The sequence below is a fragment of the Arachis ipaensis genome, chromosome B5, assembly GCF_059453495.1.
Source record: "Arachis ipaensis isolate K30076 ecotype BB chromosome B5, ASM5945349v1, whole genome shotgun sequence".
NCBI classification, from domain to species: Eukaryota; Viridiplantae; Streptophyta; class Magnoliopsida; order Fabales; family Fabaceae; genus Arachis; species Arachis ipaensis.
In genome coordinates this window covers 119,254,953-119,261,096 of record NC_142440.1, presented here as the reverse complement: position 1 = coordinate 119,261,096, position 6,144 = coordinate 119,254,953, and positions in this window count along the sequence as shown.

Here is a 6,144-nt window from a genome sequence, read left to right as displayed (position 1 = left end):
CATTGATAAAAAAATCGCAAAAAATATAAAATCAACAAATTTTAAGGATAAAATTGTTTCATTTGTCTGATCATATTTGTAAAAAAGTGCATTAAAATTCACTCTTTTAAATACTTTTTGAGAATATATATTTAACGTTGGTATTTTTTCATGTTTCAAAATACTTTTAGAATATTTTTGTTATTAACAAAAGTGGGGTGTTTTCGTCCGTGCTTTTGAAAATCGAGAGAGATTTTGGTAGTTTATTCCAAAAATTTTCTGTTTTGTTAGTAATTTTTGTGTTGTTAGCGGTTTGTGTGTTTTATTATCAATTGGTTTATGTTCACTTAATATTTTCTATGTTTAACAAAAGTAACTTTTATGTTTTATTGAACTAATCGATTTCCGTGTTTGCTGGAAGCAAATTTATGTGTGTTTGTAAAAATTTGTTTGGTTTTGATTATTGTGTTTAAGGCACTAAATTTTTACTTAAAATTATTTTGTTAGTTTTTATAGATTTATTAAATTTTTAATTAAGTTATTATACTTTTTTTTTTAATTAGATCTCTATATTATTTTTAATTTTATAATTAGGTTTTTGCTAATATAAAATGTATTAGCTAGAATTAACAGAATATTTTTTGTAAATTAAAAGTAATCTATAATTAAAAACTTGATTAGATATTTGACCACATATTTTTAAAAAAATATTCAGTTAATTTTAATGTTTTTGACACAAAAATAACTTAATTACAAAATTAAAATAGTATAAAAAACTAATTAAAAGATAAAAAAGTATAATGACCTAATTATAAATTTAGTGAAACTATTATTACGCGAGTCAATAATCCAGCTAGTTAGTCATTGTGTTTCTTAGTTAACTCCGGCTGTAATTGGTTAGGAGCTGAGGTGGCATGATTAATTATTGGTGTAAGGGTCTTGGCACAGTGAAGTTAGTTAGCTTTCTAAAATTAAGAGTTAGTTACAAATCACTATAAGAAAAATGTTGAGTACTGTTGGATTTATCAACAAAAAAATAAAAAAAAAATTGTCAATATTATGTTTATCGGTGAATTTTCAGTCTGACCAAATTTGACGGTATAAACTTCACTGGAAAATATTTATCATCAAATTTTGATGTCTGTCGGTAACTTGTAGCGAATTTAGCGTCGGAATATGATGGTCCATGTGCAAAAAATCTAATGAACGTTATCGGTAGAAAAAATCCGACGGTAATATTGGCGCCATAAGTTGAGCCTTCGCACCTCTTTACCATCAGAAACATTTGACGGAAAATAATTTTATTTTTTTTTTATGAAAAAAGATGAATGGTCGCTACCATTGGAATTTTCCGTCAGTAAATCCCTGGTTGTGTGGATATTTTTTTAACAATGAATAAATTGGTATTTTATCTGAAAACAATGATTTATATATGACGTAAAATATCAAATATACAGAATGTAAACACGAAATGAAAGTTTGATAATGAAATATATAGGATAGAATTATATTGATATTAATCTTATTCAGATTCATCATCTTCTTCCTCTAGTTTATCATCCTCCTCTTCTGAGGTAATTTCCTGATCATTGAACTCTTCTTCTTCTTCTTCTTCTTCTTCTTCTTCTTCTTCTTCTTCTTCTTCTTCTTCTTCTTCTTCTTCTTCTCCATCAACCCCGTCTTCTTCTCGAAGATCATCGTCGTCCAGTGGTAGTGTGTCGTCATCTTTCCTAAGGTCAATGATGTCATCATCCATAACCACTAAAAAAAAACACGCTGAATACCGTTGGATTTACGGTTGGATTTAGCGGCGACTATTATCGTCGGATTTAGTAGCGTTTTTTATGTTGGATATAGGCAAGATTTAGTTCCTCGATTTATTTACCGTTGGATTTTATGTTCTGACACTAAATTCGACAGTAATCGTTTGCGCGAAATTTTATTTCAGTAGCGCCAACTTTACCTGCGGGTCTTTCGTTGGATTCGGCTGCCGGTATATCGGTTTAGTGAAATACTGCATTTAGGCAACTTACAATTGGAAATTTCTGCCGTAAATCCGACAGTAAAATTAGGGTAAAATTCAAATGCAAACCCTTTCCTCCTCACTTCTGCGAACTCACTCTCTCTCTTCTCTTTCTCCTCTTGTCTTCTCTCTTCGGCCTTGAAGCTGCCGGCATATTCACTGCCAGCTAGAGCCTCCGCCGCCACCGCCGCTGCACCTTGTCGCCGTTGGAGCTGTCGGTCACTGCTAGAGCCATCGGGAACGCCGCCGCTGTTCGCGTTCATGGTCACTGCCGTCGGTGATGGTGATGTTGTCACCGTCATTGCCGACTCCTGTCACCACCATGCCTCCATTTTCCCGCAGCCACTATCAGAGGTAATTTTGGCATAAACTTTTTTTAAGATTGTTTTGTGAGTTTAATGTTTTGTTAAGTAGTTTATGAAATTATTGATTAAATTAGTGTAATGAAGTTTGTGATTAGAATTTGGTATAGTTTTTTTATTATTTTTAGATTTTTTGTTGAGTTTAGGAATTTGTTAGGTATTTAATCAAATTATTGATTAAATTAGTGTAATGAAGTTTGTGATTAGGATTTTCTATGTTAATTTAATATGAATACAAATTAAATTAAGTTAAGGTAGGTTAAATAGGGTGAGATTAAGAATGCCAGAAACTAGTGGAAGACTTTGTTTAGTTTGTTGAATTAGTTTCACCTTGTGACCTTAATAAGTTTTCTTTTTAATTAGGACGATGCTATTTCTCTGAGATCAATTGGAGTTCGCTTCTTCCGTATTCTGTGCATTCATGTTCCAGGTAGGTTTTCTATCTCTAAATATAATTCATTGTTTAAGTTTTATGCCGGACTTACGTTTTGTAGGATAGCATCTTAGGACGGAAGTTGGAGAAAGTCGTGTAGAGGCGCCTTCTCGAAACCCTTGTTTGTTGGAAAATTGTGGAGTTATAAGGGGTTGTGAACTAGAACGGTTAGGATTTGATGTGTTATTAAATTCGTATTTGTTCTAATTTATGTTTGTAGTTGTTTTTTCTATGAAAACTGTTAAATTTATTTGGTGGATGTCTCTGAATTAAGGAAAAATTTTGCTAAAATTCTGTTTAAATTGTTTAAAATATGTTTGGTTTGTGAAAAAAAATGATAATCAGATTTGGTTGGAGATTCTAATTCTCGGAGACCCCTGCTGAATTTTCTAAAAATTTTAATAAGTTGTGTTGTTGGATAAATTCTAGGGTGTTTGTTGCAAGATGATTCCAAGTCATCAACTGTCGATATATGATAGGGACAACAGTGGACGAGGAGGGTTTAAAACCTGAATTCTTTGAGGGGGTTGAAGCATTTGTTGCGTATGTCTTTAACATAGAACCATTTAGATCTCAATGAATATATAGGTATCCGTACTATAAGTGTCGGCTGACTAAGTGGTTAGGACCTTCAGATATAACACTTCACCTCTACCGTAATAGGTTCAACGATGGGTATTGGATGTGGACAGAACACAAAGAAGTGGATGAGCAGAGAATTAACCAGTTGATGAGCAAAAAGTATAGCTCACGGATACCGGCAAATGCACCGGATCGCTCAAGTAATACTACGGTGAGTGGATATCGTTTCCACGAGGATTAACGGATTGAGCACACAAATATCGAGTTAAACAACTAATTAGATTAATAAAATTTGGAATTGATGAATGTTGAAACTTGCTGAAAATTTGAAAGGCTTGAATGCTGGATTGCTTGAGAGCAGTGAATGTCTGGTTGATTGAAAGAAAATATATAATAGAGAAGTCAAGGGTTTCGGAGATGCTTAAGTCTTTGGAAAAATCAAACTTTGTTTACCTATTCTAAAGCATGCAGAGATCTTTTCACAACAAATCTTAATTAACTGATTTCTAATGTCTTGGCTCCTCAGTTTCTCTTCAATCAACCAACCGCCAATGTCTTAGTCAATCAATTAATCGAAGAGGTTAAGCAAAAAATCCGATTTAGTTTGTCATAAGATTCAAAAGTAGTCCTTATGTCAGATTATATGTCACGTATCCAAGCTAGAATCTTATGAGAAAACACAATTTTCAAAAGTTATCTTAATCTGAATTATATGTCATGTATTCAAAACTAGGGTGATTAAAAATCATGTATTGTGTCGCACATTTTAAAAACAATTATGTCTAGTCAATTCAAAAAGACATGTGAAAGAGTTTTCAAGCATAATTCGGATGTTAGTTTTGTCAAAGAAATAAACTCATTCAAAACCGGATTAGCACGCTTGTCGACACTACTAATTCTTTAGGGATGAAGAACGAAACACTCAATCATAAAACAGATCAATTCAATACTTTAAGACGAAAGAAAGCTTAGATTAATAATTCATAGAAACAAAAACAGAACTCCTAACTCTTGGACTAAAGAATTAGTTGCTCATAGTGGATGGAAAAACAACAATGAAATTGTGCTGCAGAAACTAGGTGTTTTCTCTGTGAATGTAATTCATTTATTTATACCTAGGATTTTCTTCTAATTCAAATTCAGAAACTAAATCTTATCTTAATCAGAATAATTAAGATAGCTCCTAATAATTTAAATTCTAGAATTAAAATATAATCAAATCAGATTCAAATCTAATTATTACAGAATTTCTTTAATCTTCAATTCAGAATCACATCTTTCAGGTTAGGCTTTGTTGGGATCATTATTGGCATCGCACAGGGCTTCTCTGGCGTGTAAGTAAGCTGGCTTCCTTGGGCTACACATTGTAAGAACCGAAATAAACGCTTTAATAAAATAATAATTTATCTGCCCAAAATAGGTTCGAAAATATAGAAATGATATTTTGAAAATAAAAGGTGAAATTTGAATTCAATGAATTTTTCTAAGTGGGAAAATGTATCTTTTACAGAGAATTTTTATAAAAATGCGTACCGGCTCTAGTCTAACCGGAATCGCGTGTTGAGAAAAATAAGATTTTGAAAATTGAATTTATTGTTTTGAAAGGACAAAAATAATTGAGAATAAAAAACCGAGCGCTAATTTTAAAGGTTTCAGCCCAAAGTTGGCTAAACGGGCTAAAAACGCTAAAAGATTGGACCGGACCCAAGTTAGGTCCAAGCCCAACATATATATTCAGATTTAAGTGGCCAACCTAGCCACTTTCAGCACAAACAAGAGAGGGGAAGCGCTGGTAAGGGAAGATAGGAGAAGAGGGATTGCTACTATTCATCTCCTCTTTCTTTTGGCAATAACTTGAGCTACGAATCTCCGATTGACGAGCCATTTGCGGCCACGCGAAGCTATTTTCAAGCCCGTCATTTCTAACTAAGGTTTGTAGGTAAGAACTCAAAACTCATGCTCCATTTTGCTGCCATAACATTTTCGTATTTTTATGTTTGGTTTTTGAGTAGATTTTGTGATTTTGTTTGTTTAAGGGTGATCTAGCATTACAATATTGTTTGGTTTTGCCCCTAATCTTATTGGGTAAGGTAAGTCTCTTCAAACTCTTGTGGTTTGATATTTTGGGTTAGCCCTAGTGATATTTTTGTATGTTATATGATGTTAGATTGAGGTTTGGTGTTTGTTGGAGTGAGCTTGGTGATTTTGGACATTTGAGTTTGAGCTTGGTGTTTTGAGTTGCGTGGGAATCGGCCAAGGTATGGTTTCGGTTTTCTTTATTTAATATGTAATATTTCTGGATACTTAGGCTGGTGGACCTTAGGATAGGATTGGATTGGTTGTTGAAAATTGTGGATTGATGATGTATGATGATTTTGATGAATGTGATAATTTTGATGATATTATGATGTTATTGTTAATAAATGATATTGAAGATTGATAATGGTGTTGAATGATATAATTTATGAGGATTGAAGATGTCATAGGATGAATGAGGTTTATGAGTGGTTGGATTGTGCAAATTGGTTAATGTTGATATTTTGATTTGGAAGTTGTGTATTATGTTGGATTTGTGGTGGGAAGAGTTGGAAGAGAATGAGTGGGATAGGTGTTGAAATTAATGAAAATGATATGAAATGGTAAGTTGTTGTGTGTGGTGGTGTTTTATAATGATTGGGTATGTTTTGGTTATGGAATTTGGAAAGTAGAGAACTTTGATGTTTTTGTGTAAAACTTGATTTTTGGTAAACTTTGGCGGATCATAA